Source organism: Chenopodium album, chromosome 9 (assembly GCF_948465745.1).
Source record: "Chenopodium album chromosome 9, dcCheAlbu1.1, whole genome shotgun sequence".
NCBI classification, from domain to species: domain Eukaryota; kingdom Viridiplantae; phylum Streptophyta; class Magnoliopsida; order Caryophyllales; family Amaranthaceae; genus Chenopodium; species Chenopodium album.
Window position 1 is genome coordinate 7,940,133 of NC_137842.1, and position 16,196 is coordinate 7,956,328.

Sequence of the window (16,196 nt, forward strand, 5' to 3'; positions counted from 1 at the left end):
ATACTTACTATTCCTACCCTGTGAAAGTCATTTGGATATGTGTATACCCCAACTCCCTTATGTGCACGGGTAATGGATTGTCCCTTACAATCTCATCTACTTTGTTGCTTGACCTGTGCTACCTCTCTCGTCCTCCTTTTTTGAATCCCCTTTCATTATGACCTTTCAAACTATACATGTTAGTTGCATGTCATTACAACTCTAAATCTACACTTTTCTTCTAGTTGTATGTCATAGAAGAATATTAATTCTCATTTTACCTGATGTTGTCACTACAAGAAAACAGTTAATCACCGATGCCCAGAATAGTTGGTGAAATCGTCAAAATTGTCGGTAATCGGTAACACCAATGACCAACTATCAGTGAGTGGTTAGCGGTACACGTTTTGTTGATTAATGCAGTATCACCGACGGTTTCAGATGTCGGTTGTCGGTGAATCTTTGACCACCGACAACTGCTAATCCCACTTGATATCTCTTGCTTTTCTTTAGTACGCTCTTTACTTTTTTTTCACCTAAGGTTCTACCACAACACCATTAGACTGAGGCCACTCTTGGGGACCATTAGTTTAAAGGCACACTATTCATGTGGTTGTCATTGGTATGGATGTCAATGGCACGGGGTGAGATGGATGTTAGTTTTTCCATTCATATCGTCGTGGTGGGTTAATTTTTTTTTTTTTAAACTAATCAATTCATTAATAAAAAGTCATCTGACATCTACAAATGAAATATAAATTAACAAATACATAAAATTGAATCAAATTAGGGTTTCCTTTATCAAAGCTACGATCGTTGAAAAAATCTTGCATTGTGGTACATCTCTCGCACACATCGCTGGAATATACAACCTTTTCGAAGAGACGGTCTAATGATTTGTTGTAGCCGTAAGGATGATTCTCATCTGATTCGCCTGAACGCATTTGAAAACTTGACAACCGTTACGATCCCGAACAATTCTTTACCAAAAAAAATTGACAATAGGCGGACGAGAAATAAATTGACAATATATTTCTTTTTTTTTTTTTAGATCCCTTAAAGACTAAAATGGCCCCTAAAACCTTAAGGAAAAATGAAAACTAAAAATCCAACCTTTGCGCGGTCTTCTCATAAAAATACAACCTTCCATTAATCTCATAAAAATCCAATCTTTATACCCTACATTCTCCAACAGATTCATTTGACCTGTAACATATTAAACAAGTTCAAAAGTTTTTTATTTATTTAATCCTCACATTCCCTTCTCACTCCTCCTCTTTCTCTCTCCTCAAAAACTGAAACAGAGCATCATGCACCTCCGTTGCCACCACCTCTGCCACCACTTACCCCACCCTACCAAAACCCAGAACTGAAACCTTTCTCCCACTCCGACCTAGGTTCAAAACCATAAGCTTGGAGTGGATTAAATTTGCGATTAGCTCTGATTTTGGGGCAGCAATGGTTAATTGAATGGGAGTTATTGGGTGCGGTTTGCGATTGGTGGCAATGTGAGGCAATAATGGTTGGGGAGGTTGCCTTTGGGTTGGAGGATTGTTGCGTGAAGTAAATGTTGGTTGGGAGTCAGTGGTTGTGGTTTGCGAGGATACTCAAATGGAGGGTGGAAACGGAGATTGGGCGGTGGTGCAAACTCGTTTCAAGCGAGTGGATGAGATGGGTTAAGGGTTTCAGCGAAAGGGGTTGGAGATAGGTTACAGGTTTCATCCGGTGGTAGGGGGATGCGAGTTTCAGGCGGTGGTCGAGGTGGAGAAAGAGTCGGGCCGGGGTATGTGTAATACCTCGTATTTTTATACATATTTTAATTAAAATAAGTATTTTAGAAGCATTTAATTAAATTGAATTATTTTATTTAAAGTATTTTAATTATTTATTTTAAATAAGTTTGGAAATATTTATAAAAGGAAAGTTTATTTAATTAATTAATTTAATTAAGTCGGGGTTTAATTTAAGGAAAGTTTTATTTTAAGGAAAGTTTTATTAGGGAAGGGATTAGGAAAATTAAAAGAGGAAAGTTAGGGAGAAGGGTTTTTAGAGAAGAGGTATAAATATTCAACACATGAGGCAAATCAAACTTTGCCTAGAGTGGAGAAAACTCAAGGTAAACTTCTCTCCCCTTTCTCTTTATTTTTCTTTCTCTTTTTCCCCTTCCCCTTTTTCGGCTCCCCCTCACCGCCAGTCGGCCACCACCAGCAACGGTGGATGCCAGCCGCCGACAGCAGGCAGTAGCCTAGTGGCTGTCGGCTGCCCTTTCTTTTGAAAAAAAAAATGAAACTTTATTTTTAAAACCAATTTAATCCTAAATCTAATTGTTAATTATGAGTTTTGGGATTTGATTTTGATGTTTGATTACGAGTATTATGTTAATTAATTTTCAATATGTTTTTAATTAAAAAGCCCCAATTTTTGAAACCCTAGGTTCTTGATTTATAAATTATTGAAGGGTTATGATGTATAATGGTTTAAACCTTTGATTAAAGTGTTTTAAGACTTAATTGCAACAAGTTTTAATTAAAATATAGTGCTGGAATTTTTGGTAGAGCATTAAAAATTAAGTTTCTTTAAGAAAATTTTAATCACCCATTAAGAAAATTTTGATGTTTTAAATATAATTTCAGCTTATTTTAATTAAATTATGAGGGGTTTTATAATAGTATATATTGCTGGAAATTTGTGTAAAGAGGGTTTTAATACTCTTCTATGATTTTAAATTGTAGGAGTCTTTGAAGTGAGCGATTTCTATTAGTCGTGGCGATTTTAAGATCGTATACAGGGTACGTACGCGTACTCAGAAGTTTATTAAGCGTGTAGAAACATGCTAGGATTTGCTTAAATGATTCCAAGTTAGTGTCATGCTAGGAATTGATTGGAATGGTTGAATTGAAATGAGATTGGTGATATGAATTGGATTGATTGAATTGCGAACGGTTTTGGTGAATTATTTGTAAAGCATGATTGGTTAAAATAAATTATTTATTGGACTGATGATTGGAAATAGTTAATTTGGCATGATGTATATGAACCACTCTTTTATTATTGATATGTTAATGAGCATGTTTAATTAAATTAAATGTTTAATTTGGTTTGGAATATTGAAAAGGAATTTTATTATGGTTCATATAATTTTTATTGATGCTTTAAGCATGAGGAAAGAGCTATTTAAGTGTCAATGTACACGAGGAATAAATTATATTTTTGGTGCCTTCGTGCACTTAAGGTGTTTTTAACACCGAGGGATAGGATTTGTGGCGCTTTATGCGTTTAAGGTGTCTTCGATACTGTACCGAGGTAGAATTAAAAAGGATTCAACATTAAATATTATGGGCATGTTCATATTTACTTATTTTCAGTTCAGTTCAGTTCAGTTCAGCTCAGTTGTTAATTTTTTTGTTTTAGATGTTTTAGCATATTACAACAACGACAATAATAATAATAATAATAATAATAATAATAATAATAATAATAATAATAATAATAATAATAACAATAATAATAATAATAATAATAATAACAATAATAATAATAATAATAACAATAATAATAAATATAATAATAATAATAATAATAATAATAATAATAATAATACTAATAATAAAAAATAATAATAATAAAAATAAAAATAAAAATAAAAATAATAATAATAATTATTATTATTATTATTATTTTAAATTATATTCGTCGTTCAAAATGGTCACATGTTTTTTTATAGTTGAACTCATTCACAAAATGAGAGTACTACACAACAGTTACTAGCTTTCATAATCGTTTAGTTCTTCGTCTTCTTCTTCTTCATTAAGTTGCTCCATTACCTCGGCATTCCTCTGAATTGACTTTCAAATCTGATCAGTTATTTGGTTTTGTACAATATCCATAGCTGTTTTTCTGTTATCATCGTACATAGTATGATCTTCTGTTGGTCCTATGACTTCAACTTGGTGCGTGAATGGAATCCCTAGTTCATGTAAACGAACAAAATTGTGTAGAGTACAACAAGCAACGATTGACTACAGTAAAATATTGAAGAATACTTTTTATTTTTATATATACATTTAAAATATAATACACAAAAATTTAATAATTTAAAATATAATAATTTAAAATACAGAGTTATTTTTAAAACACTTTTATATTTTTCACACTCCACTATATATATTATCATTAATTTTCATAAACATTTTCATATATTTTATGCATTTTAATTTTTCAGTTCAGTTCAGTTAAGTTGAGCTCCAATCAGTTCAGTTCAGTTCAGTTCAGTTCAGTAAATATGAACAGGCCCTATGTGGTCACTAATTATTCAAGAATTTGATTGATTGAATAATTATTGTACTTGATTGAATGATTATGGTTTGAGAGTAATCACCAAGTTTAGTAATCTGTAAAACGTAAAGTGAAAGAGAATACGTACCAAAACTCTTGGAACGTATATACCTTGAGTATGAACATATAGGGGAGTTATGGGGTTTTATATTTAACCATAACTTCTACTGGAATACATGATGCTGTACATTCCTTTTATTATTATTATGCACAGGAATTCCGCCATGGTTAGCTCCCGTGTCAGTAACCTCAATTTATTTGGGGAAGGTTAGGGGGAAGTTAGGGGGAAACCTGTTTGATGCGTAGTCAACATTAAATAAATTATGTAGTGTCTAGTGAGAACTTTTGTTGGCTGGTGTATGCTTGAAAAACAGTTGCAACGAGGTAAGTTGTGTGTTGATAGGAAATTATATGTTAGTGTGTTAATTATGCTTATGTACTCAGCTTTGCTGATTATGTGTTTTATGTGTTTGTTGGCCTTGTCTTTATCTTGGCCCTATGATGACCTATTTTTAATGGAGAGTAGTGGAAACAAGTGGAAATAAGCTTTTCAGGTGATAAAGCATATTCATGAATGGGCATGAGTGAAGAGCGAATCATGCTAGTTTCTATAAGTATATGATGTGTTTATTGCTTTTGATATTTATGACATTATTATTATGCGTGACTGTAGACACCCATTTGTGTCTCCCCAAAACCAAACCCAGTGATGAGTACCTTTCGCGTCGAATCATAATCGAATGAAGTGAAAGTGTGGAAAGTCTAGTGTTGCGGAAAGTTTTAATTTCTTTTCTCTTCTCTCTGTTTTTGAAAACTTATTTTAAGAAAACAGCCAATCCAGTTTGGTTGGTCCATGATATGGGTCCAATAGTAGTGTAGTTGGATGGGGCTTGACAAGAGCTTTCCAACGATATATTATAAGCCCAATTCCGATGAATATTGAGGAAGTTATGGCCAATTTACTAAACTGGGCCCGGTTTGAGCTTTATGTGCGGCCCAATGATCTTGGGGAGGGCCTAATATGATTTATCATTCCTAATGTAATTAGGAATGGTTTAGTCTTCTAGAATCTTCTAGAAGGTTCTTTTCATTCCTAATTCAATTAGCATTGATAAATTGACTTGTTGATTTTTCAGAATTTTAATTAAAATCAAATAGCATTTTCGAGGAAATTATATGATTTTATCCTCGAGTACGGCAAATTTATCTGATTTTCGAAAACGCGTTAAAACCAGGCTTGGCGCCTGACCCCAGGCTTTGGCGCCTGGAACCAGGTCTGGCGCCTGGCGCTAGCCATTGGCGCCAGTGTTGGTGCCTAGCTTAGCCAGGGTTTGCGCCAACTCTGTTTTTTGTGCGTCGGACTCTATTTTGTTTATTCTATCTTTTTGGCTTATTTTCTCTATAAATAACGTATTAAAAACTCCGTTTTCATTCACCAATTCTCCTCATTCACAAGTTCTCATCTACAATCAGTTTTAATTAGCATTCTCTTGAATTCTTTCTTTCATCTCTTTCTCTAAACTTTGTTTTCTCATACAAAATTCCGCATTCGCAAGATTTAGAAACACCTAGCCATATTCAAAGTTGCCTTCGCCTTAGACGTGAAAGGTTTAATTTCTGAGGGTTTGGTCCCAAATCTGTATTTCAATTATTTAATTTAATTGTTTGATTATTTATTTTCCCTGAAGTTATTAACGTGTGTATTTTGTTATTAGAAAGAGGTACGAGGCATCAAAGTAAGTACTTTATTGGTTTTAATTGTTATTATGATGTAGAAATCATGTTTATATTGTTATTATGATATTCCTAGTATCATGTCTAGGGTAATTTTAATATTAAATATGATTGTTACGATGCTTCCTTTGTTCTTCCTAATATTTATGATTGTTAATTAGCATCATGTTAGGGCTAAAGATTTGATTTTTATTGCTTAGTGACATGCTAGGGTTTGGTATTAATCTTGTTAGTATCATGCCTGGGATCTTGCTATGTTTATTATGCTTTAATATTGACATGAACATGATTATGGTTATAATTGTTATGATTTATGATGATTATTATGATTATTATTATTTTGATGATGATTATTGTTATTATAATTTTATTGTCATGATATTGATTATTTATTATGTTGCTTGATATTTATTTTTATTGCTTGATCACTTTTTATGCATGTTTAAAGGGAATTTGTACTTGTAATCACGCTTAATAAGATAATTAATAATCTTGTTTAGGGTTAATTGTGATTATAATTTCAAGTGATCGCCAATAATAGATTTGTTTGTGCATTATATTCAACCAACATAGATAAACAGATTTAGGTTAATCCTATTGATTGCATGTTAATTAAAAAGCGCACATGAACACGATCAGAATAAAGTAGAGGCCTATTATTAGGGCAGATTCAATCTCTTTTAGGTTGGATTTGTACCTTCATCCCCGAACCCTTATTTGGTTCTAGACCTTATGGAGTTGACGATCTCTTGGATCGTTAAGGGGTGTAACCTTCATCCTATGAACGGTTTACAAGTTCCTAAAACTTGTTGGCGACTCTTTTGCTCTATCTTCTTCCCTTTTGGACGCCACCGTACTTTAGTGTATGATCACAGTGGGGTTCAAGCTAGGGGTTTAATGCTTGAAATATTCCCTACAGTTTTTGACGACTCCACTGGGGAGGATTTCTATTTTAATTCCTGAATTTGTTTCGGCAATGATTTAGAGTGAGTGGATGAGACTCGAAAAGTTCTAAGTATTTCATGTGCGTAATTTTGATTAACATTATTGTCATATGCATAAAAAAGATCTCATTGGAAAGACCACCCGTAATGAGTTAAAAACATAGGATTTTACACGTAGGAAATTTGAGGAATATCTTTCACAACTAGGACTGAAATAACACCGCGCGAAACTGGAAAATTTTATCGAGCACAGAAAGCTGCTGAGGCATGTGGGAAGTATCGTCAGGGGCCAGAGCTTGGCGCCAGCATTTTAGTCGTAGCGCCAGACGCCAGTATTGGCGCCAGGCGCTACAGTTAAAAGATGGCGCTAGTCTCTGATTGCTGGCGCCAATTTCCCCCAATACCGAGCCAGAAATATGCGTTCTAATTTCGACCGGTTTTTCGTATTGTTTGCTCGATCCTACTTCCTGATTAAATTTTTTTCTCACTTTTCTGAAACCGATATGTGTTCTACATATGGACATAACCCTCTGGAAATTCATGCTCCATCTACCCGATTGAACGCTCCGTGCAACAAAGGGTACATCCGAGATGTTGAATTCACCAAACCATGGAAGCGAGTTTTTTCTAAAACTCGCGGTGTCCCATCCACTCGCGCCAACCCTTCACGGTTAGGCTTCCGCGCGGTGCATCTGGACAATTTACCATGGACCCTTTTATTGACTAAACCATATCCCGAACTTTAGAGAACTAGAGCCATGGTTAAGTTGCAAACTCATTGCATCATATTGTGCCTACTTGACTAATTGTGCATTATTTGTTATGCATATATTCTATGTTTTCTTAACCGTTTGTTTGAATTGTGTTAAGACTAAATAAACTGATTAATGACTAAAGGAATTTGTTTAATTAATTAATTAATTAATTTGAGCTAATAAATAAACATAAAATCGAGTCATAGTTCCTTTAAGTCAACCCGGATTTTTATTCCCGTATACTGCACAAACGTCAACTTGTTTTGGTCATAACCGGAGTTCTAGGAAGAGCTACGAGTCATACAACCTATGGATCTGTAGCCTCAAGTTTTATCTTTAATTTGGCGTTGGTTTCATCTAAATCAGAGTCACAGATCAAAAGTTATGACTAAAATACCACAGCCTATCCAGTTTAATGCATATACGTGAAGTCTTAACTTAGTCTTTGCTTGAGTCTAGTCACATGGTCTAGCCACATGGTCATGACACGAGTCTTAACATATCACTTACACTCACTAGTCTTAGCACACACTTTGAGTATATGTCACCATGACCATGTCTTAGGTTCATGCATGAGTCGGTCTTTTTCCGTCATTTGAGTTGAGGGGTACATTCTATTCCTAATTCTTCATACTCCTCCATCTACATCATTTTTTCTTTCACATTCTATTCCAATCTTTCTTCACATACTCCTTCCATTGCATGTTGAATAGAGTTTGAGTCAAATAATTAATAATGAATATCCCCAAATTCCTTTTCCACAGTACTTGGTCGAGGAGAGAAGGGAGATTAATCAAGGATAACCTCTTTGTTCAAGTCTCACTTTTTGATAAACCGATTCGTCAAAAGAGGAAGGCTAAAAAGATAATGGCAACTCAAGAGGAAGTTAATGAACTTAGGAGTCAATTGACTAACGTGACTGAGACACTGAAGCTACTCACACTTAAGATCGATGATCCCGTGAAGCAACAACAAATGAACCTCATGCAAGAAAGTTTGAGGAAGCTATCTAGTGACTATAAATTTCAGGGCATGAGTTCACAAGGGGTCTCGCTGGACAAGGAACTTCTTCCACATAAGTTCAACGCCACTGACATCCCTAAATTCAAGGCAACAGATAACCCTTACTTTCATCTAAGATCTTTCGAAACTATAATGAACATAAAGGGTATCGATAAGAAGGTTTTTCCCTCTCTGTTCTCACTATCTCTTGAAACCGTTTGCCAACAATGGTACTTCTCCCTTGACAAGGAGAAAACCTCTACCTGGGAATCGATAGTAAACGCTTTCGTTGATAGGTACAAGTGCAATATCCAAGTTGAAACCGACCATAGACAACTTGAGATGCTAAGACAAAAAGAGAATGAAGGCTTTACTTCTTTCTTTAATAAATGGAGAGAAACTTCCGCCAAGATGATTGAGGTCCCCACCAAAAAGGAGTCTGTGAGGATGTTCATCAAGAATCTCCAAGAAAATTATTCGAAGCATTTAAAATATCAACACAATTTGAATACTTTCAAGGCTGTTTATGACATCGGAATTGAAATCGAAGACGACCTCGCAAAGCAAAAAGCTACTAACAATAGTAACCACGGTGGCTGGAAAGGAAAGAAGAGCGACAATCCTTCTTCTTTCGAAAACGCCCACTCTAGTAACAATGTTAGTACCTTTGATATCAGTGAAGTTTTAGCCATAGATAACCAAGGATCTAATAAGCAACTAAGGAAAGACTTCACCCCTATTGGAATTAGCTACGATGATGCTTTCGATCGACTCCATGCCAAGGGAATCATTACTCCCATTGGACCTATTCAAGATCCCCCACTTAAGAAGAGATTGCCTAGTTGGAATCCAGACGAACACTGCAAGTACCATCAAGGTAGGGGTCATGCTACTGAGAGCTGTTGGAAGCTAAAGGAGGCTATCCAACATTTGATTGATAATAACAAGCTTCCCATACCTCCAGTTTACAAGAAGAGCGAGTGATGATAAAGGAAACAACACAAGACAAGAGGCGAGCTTCAACGACAAGATTTCGTGACCTCTTTTTCTTTTTTTTATTTACCCTTTCCCCAATAAGTCTAGCATAGGCACCTTTTTATTCTCTTTAGATTTATTTTGTAGGATCATTATATATTTTCTTTTAATAAAAATGAGCATTTATTTCCTTACATATGATCATTTCATTATATTGCATTAAAAAAAAAAAAAAAAAAAAACAATGTCGAATTAAATACAAGGTTACCAATGATTTGAGGCACCCCTTGTAGCCACCTCATATCTCCTTTCACCTTTCAAATATGCAATCCTTTCTTCATAAACCACTTTGAGCCTCGTCTAACGATAGACCTTTATTTTTTCAACCTACATCTATCTATCCTTGGGATGGGACAGTGTGCAACTTATGCAATTCTAAAGAAAGCAATAGCAAAAAATAAGCAAAAATAAAAAATAAATAAAGTGTACAAAAGGGCAAGTGTTCCAATGTCTTTGATATGAAAATATCTTCGATAAGAACACGTCTCAGATTGCGTCTCTTATCGACTGCTCGGTACCGTGCCTGAGAAACATGAATGCCAAGTGAGTGATAGACTGCATGATCGGGATTGCCCACACTTCCAAAAATAAAATAAATGCTAAAGCAAAAAAGAGCTAAAAAAGAGTTAAAATCCTCAAGCATAAAAATATAAAGATTCAACAGCGAGGTTGCACACCTTGGGGGCTTATCTAGGGTCTTGATCCTTTATCCCCTTCTTCTTCAGCCTTTAGCCTAACCGCGTTACAACCCTTAAAAGACATTTTTGAGGTATACACACACTTATGCGAGGTTCGGCTAGAGCTACGTTCGGCCTGATTCCTAACGGGTACGTAGGCAACCTCACATCGAGGTGCGGCCGTAATAAACATGCATTCATATTCACGATCACACACTTACACCATGATCATATCAAGGATTCCCTATGCTCATCCCTATCCATTTAGAGCTAGACTTGGGGGTTTGATCCTTATATCATTAGCTTACCTAGCCTAAGAGTCACCATCATTTGACTCTTTTAAAAATAATATTTTCCCACACACTTAGCCCTTGTGGCCTAGCTTTAGTGTCACTATCACACACATCACATGTAATACCCTAAAATTTTCTACTTTAAGTTTCGGGACGAAACTTGTTTTAAGGAGGGTAGATTGTAATACCCTAAAATTTTCTATTTTAAGTTCGAGGACGAAACTTGTTTTAAGGAGGGTAGATTGTAATACCCGAATATTTTATGATTTTATATATTATATTTTATTAAAAAAATAGTTATTTTTATTTATTATATAACTTTTCTAATCTAATAATTTTATTTAGAGTTCGAAAAGGTTTAAAACCCTATTTTAATTTAAATATGACTCTTTATTTTTAAGCGTGTATAAACTATTTTAACCCTAATAAAATTTTGATATATAATATTGTGCAGCCGTTTGGATATCAAATCTCTCTCTTATCTCCATATTATCTTTCGTGGGTTTATGGCCTCAAGTATATTGTTTGCCATTAATCTTCATTATAAGTCAAATAATTGTCTCCATATAAATTTGTGCAGACTAACCCATTAATTTTTCCAAAATTACAAAGTCATGTGTCTGACCTGTTAATCATGAGGGTGGAGTATCTATTGCTCGTCAAGTTTGTGAATCAGTGGGGTACCTTGCTCTAATATTTGCTTAATTGTTTCCGAAAGGTAATCACACGTATCTATTTTAGAGTTGTTTATATTATTATTGAATGATTAATTGTTCATATGCTTTAATTTATATGTATGATTAATGTATACAATTTCATGATTTGATCAGATTTAATGTCTTGTTATTATTGTTGTACGTATATGATGAGTCGTATAACTATGTTAGGGTTTTTAATGCTGTTGTTATAGGGAGTATTGTTTTATCGAGGTTTTAGGGTTGTTAATGCAGAGTATTATTTTGGGTTGAGAATTGATTACATTTGGGTAACTAGTATGATTGCCCTATAAGAGTTGAGATATACTACGATTGAATCGAGTTCGAATTATTATACTATTTGGGAACATGTGCCAATATTGAGAATTTATTATCAAGTTCATGATTATTTGATCAAGTATGAGATCAAAAGGTTGAGAATTATTATTTTGTTATTGGTTTGAGGCTCGGCGTTATAGACCTAGTCCTTGGTATGTTGGTAATGAGATAATGATAATGAGTTAAGAATGAGGTACAATCTTTAATATTTATTTTTCTATGGTCCCCTACAGTGGGAATTGACCCGTATGTGGTCTGGTTCAAGGTGTTTTCTAGTTATTGGGAGTATTCAAGTTTTTATACTTGTTGGTTTTATTCGAATTACCCATGTCCAAGGCTAGGTATAAAACAAAGAGCATGGCACACTTATGGGTTATATGAGTTAATTGAGTAAAAGTTCGTATTATTATTCGAGGTTGAATCGATGAAGGTTATTTTCAGAATACAATGTGTAATGTAGTTTCGAACTACATTATTTAATTGATCTAGTAATTTTAATTATTATATTATTCTTTGTATTCTGATATGTGGTGATTACTCAGCTTTTTGCTGACGTGTGTGTTATTTTGTTATGCTACTTGTGTTTGCGGCCATGTTTTTTTTCTTATGGTGGCCCTGCGACGATCTATTTTGGAATTTGTCCTTAATGGTGAGCAGTCAAGTTTGTATAAGCAGGTTTGATCAAGTGATCGTACTAAAGGGAGCTCAAGTGATCAATTAATATGCTATAACGAGTTCGTAAAGTTGTAAATAGCTCACCTAGATTTATTGGGATTTGTAAGCCTTAACACTTGACAGGTTGTTGAGTGTGGCAGTAATACCTCCGATTTGGGAGTATGCTTCCGCAATTTTATTTAAAGGTTGTTTATTTTTCCTTTAATTCTTATTTATTTTCAGTTAGGAAATCGGGGGTGTTACATCACAGATACATGACCAAATACATCCCTTAGGAACCCTTTGTCATGGAATCTTAACACAACGCTGAAGCATGCCTTGTCATATCAACATCACTCATCAATCATAATCATCATTGCATCACGAAGTATGAAGTGCTTAGCCTCCGTGCCTAAGTTTCCTAAATGCTTTCATCATTGAGTCAACAGCTGAGATAGCCTAGGATGGATTAATCCTTGCACCTTGAGAGATAATATCAAACAACATCTGACTAAGCTCATTCAACATGCATCTTCAAACTTCGCTTCTTCTTCACGTCTTTCTTTTTCGGGAGAAAGTCAGTACCCTCCACAAAAAAAAAATGATGGAAATTTTTTGCTTTTTTGCATTTTTGAGTCACATTGAGTCAACACTACGCACACACGGGTCACGAGTCACACGTGTCATTTTACTTTGAGTCGAGTCAACCTCGATTCAGTCAATCAACGAGTCAAGTTTATACCTTGAGTCGTGTCAAGTCGATAAGTCAAGCAACATTAAGCCTTAGGTCAACCCTAAGATAATTAAAAAGATTGGCAAAGCTCTATAGTCAAAATAAATACAGGTGCAGCAGAATAGGGAAGACCCTAACACAGCGTTCAGCGACAGAGTCAATTCTTGGCGCCAGAGATATTCCAGCAGCGACAGAGCTCGAAGCCTCTCAGAAAGGTGATTTCGGGTTCCTTGGTACGCCAGTTAGCCCCTATAAGCAATTTTGACATGATTAAGTAGTCAGTTTGATTACAATCACAATAAGTGGTCGACCTGATGAAAGATCGTCTCACTTAGCTTAAAGCGCCTAAGAATTGGCTCATCACGACACCGACATACTGGTTTTAGCAGAAGCAAAGCGAGCTTTAAAGATCGACAAGTGTTGGTCTTCGGTAATTTTCTTCGGAATATTATCGCAACAACTGAGGATGACTTCAAGTAAAGTTATTTTCAACGGCATTCGCTAAGATTGTGGAAGTTTTCACTAAAGATTTGAGAAGATAGCACGAGATGGGCGGTCTTCGATAGCGTTCGCTAAGATTGTGGAAGTTGTCACCCAAGATTTGAGGAGATAGCACGAGATGGGCGGTCTTCGACGGCATTCGCTAAGATTGTGGAGGTTGTCACCCAAGATTTGAGAAGATAGCACAAGATGGGCGGTCTTCGACGGCGTTCGTTAGGATTGTGGAGGCTGTCACCAAGATATGAGAAGAGCGGTTCATGATGAGGCGGTCTTCGACGACTTTTGCTATGATTGGAAAGGTTGTCACTATGACTCAAGAAAAGGCTCAAGATGTAGAAACATTGATTGACGGCATTCCCTAGATTGTGGAAGATCGTCAAAAACAAGCAGCAAGATGGCGTTCCGTAGATTGTGGAAAGTTGTCAAAAAGCAACTGAGGATTGTTTCAAGAGAAGCAATCTTCGATAGTATTCCCTTGGATGTGGAATATTATCAATGCGGATGAGGATTGTTTCAAGAGAAATAATCTTCGATAGTATTCCCTTGGGCGTGGAATATTATCAATACAGATGAGGATTTGTTTCAAGAGAAGCAATCTTCGATGATATTCCCTTGGACGTGGAATATTGTCAATGCGGAGGAGGATCGTTTCAGGCGAAACAATCTTCTAATTTGGAAGCAGTTACGGGCGTAGCGGTTTTCAAGCGGGATGACATTCTCTAGCTTGCAGGAGGTCATCAAAACAATCGGTTACTTTCAGAGACGTGTGCTCGACGGTGCAATATACGCGTGTCTGTAGGAGAATATAGGTACTAATTGCGAAAATAACATGAATCGTATTCACATAGCACCAAAACAAGGATCTCATGCATAACATATAAAGAAGTAAGAATTATACCTTTGAAGTGTGATTCCACGGTGATCGAGCAAGAACAAAAGGGGAGATAAAGAACCTCAAACATGATTCCTCTACTTGGTCCACGGGCACAGATTAAGACCTCCACTAATGCTAGTTAGTCGCGAAAGAACCCTTCTATCGACCTTCTACGGAGATGAACGAACAATGAACTAGCCAAGAACCACCGCGCAACACCACGTGAGCCACTAGGGGTGGCCGGCCGTGGGTGAGAGGGGAGAGAGAGGCGTGCGTGTGAGAGAGAGAGGGGTGAGGGCTTTTGGATGTTGGTTGCTTAGATTCACAATTCACTATATGTTAATTGTGACTTAATTAATCAACCCTAGGCATGACTATTATTTATAGATCATATCTCTAAATAATAGTCCAAGTCCAAGCCCAATTCCTAATCCCACTCAAACTACATTTAGCCCAATCATACTTATGACTAATTAATTGCTCATGAGGCCCATTAATGGGCCTCTAACTTGCTTAACCCATTACCCTTGTGTGTGACCAATATAGGATCCACTCTAAAGGGCTTTGGACTATTTGACTAGCCCAAAGATCATGTCTCATAGTCTAGCAACAGAGGATGACGCCCCAATAGAATGAACTTATTATCTCCATAATATTGATCCTTGATACATCTAGTAATTGCACTTATCGAAGACACAATTCCTTCAATCTCCCACTTGTCTGAGACAAGTGCGCAATATTCAAATTCCTTAAGTCATTTTGTGTCGATTTGATAATATGATTGCATCTTATGTAATCATTATTAATCTACAAATCATTTCTTGAAATCTGAGTTAGAATTACAAAACAAATGGTTACTATGTAACACATTTGAGCACGGCCATACATTTTTCTGAATTCTCCCTCTTCAAGAGGCCAAAATAAGACACATTCCTAATTAAATAGGAAGACTCTATCCAATCTTGTGGCAACCAAAGCTCCCACTCAACTTCTGAAATAACCAGGAAACACCCTTTATAATCTCCAATTACGGGAAGATGTTTGAATGTACCACAGTTATAACATCCATTGAATGAGATCAATGTTCCACTCATGTCAAAGGAATCTACTAATATATCCGGAAGCTCTATACTTGAACTTCAAAGTAGGTCTATGGTTCGATCATGCATCATTCATGCATATCCATGTGATTGACCGAGCATCACTAGGCTCCTATAGCCCATGAAACTGCGCTATCCAATCAATCTTAACATGCTAGTCCAAATCGAAATCAATTATGTCCAGTTTAATGATTTCGAACTAGGAACTTAAATAATGTATGAATTTTGTTCACCTGTGGGGTTTCATTCAAAAGGTCATTAACCTAGTGAGCCCAACAATTCATAATTATTTTGGACATTTTATTTAATATTGAAACCACAATTAAATAAGAGAAATGATAATTTCTGATTAAACATAATTCTGCAAATGAATGTATTACACATGTAATTTATTTTTCTCAAAAACAAATAACAACTTCTAATTACATCATTCGCTTCAATCCAGTTGCACTAGTATGCTTCTCATGCTTAGGCATTGGAAGGGGTTTAGTAAGCGGATCAGCGATGTTCTCATCCGTGTGAATTTTGCTCATCTTGACGTCTCCT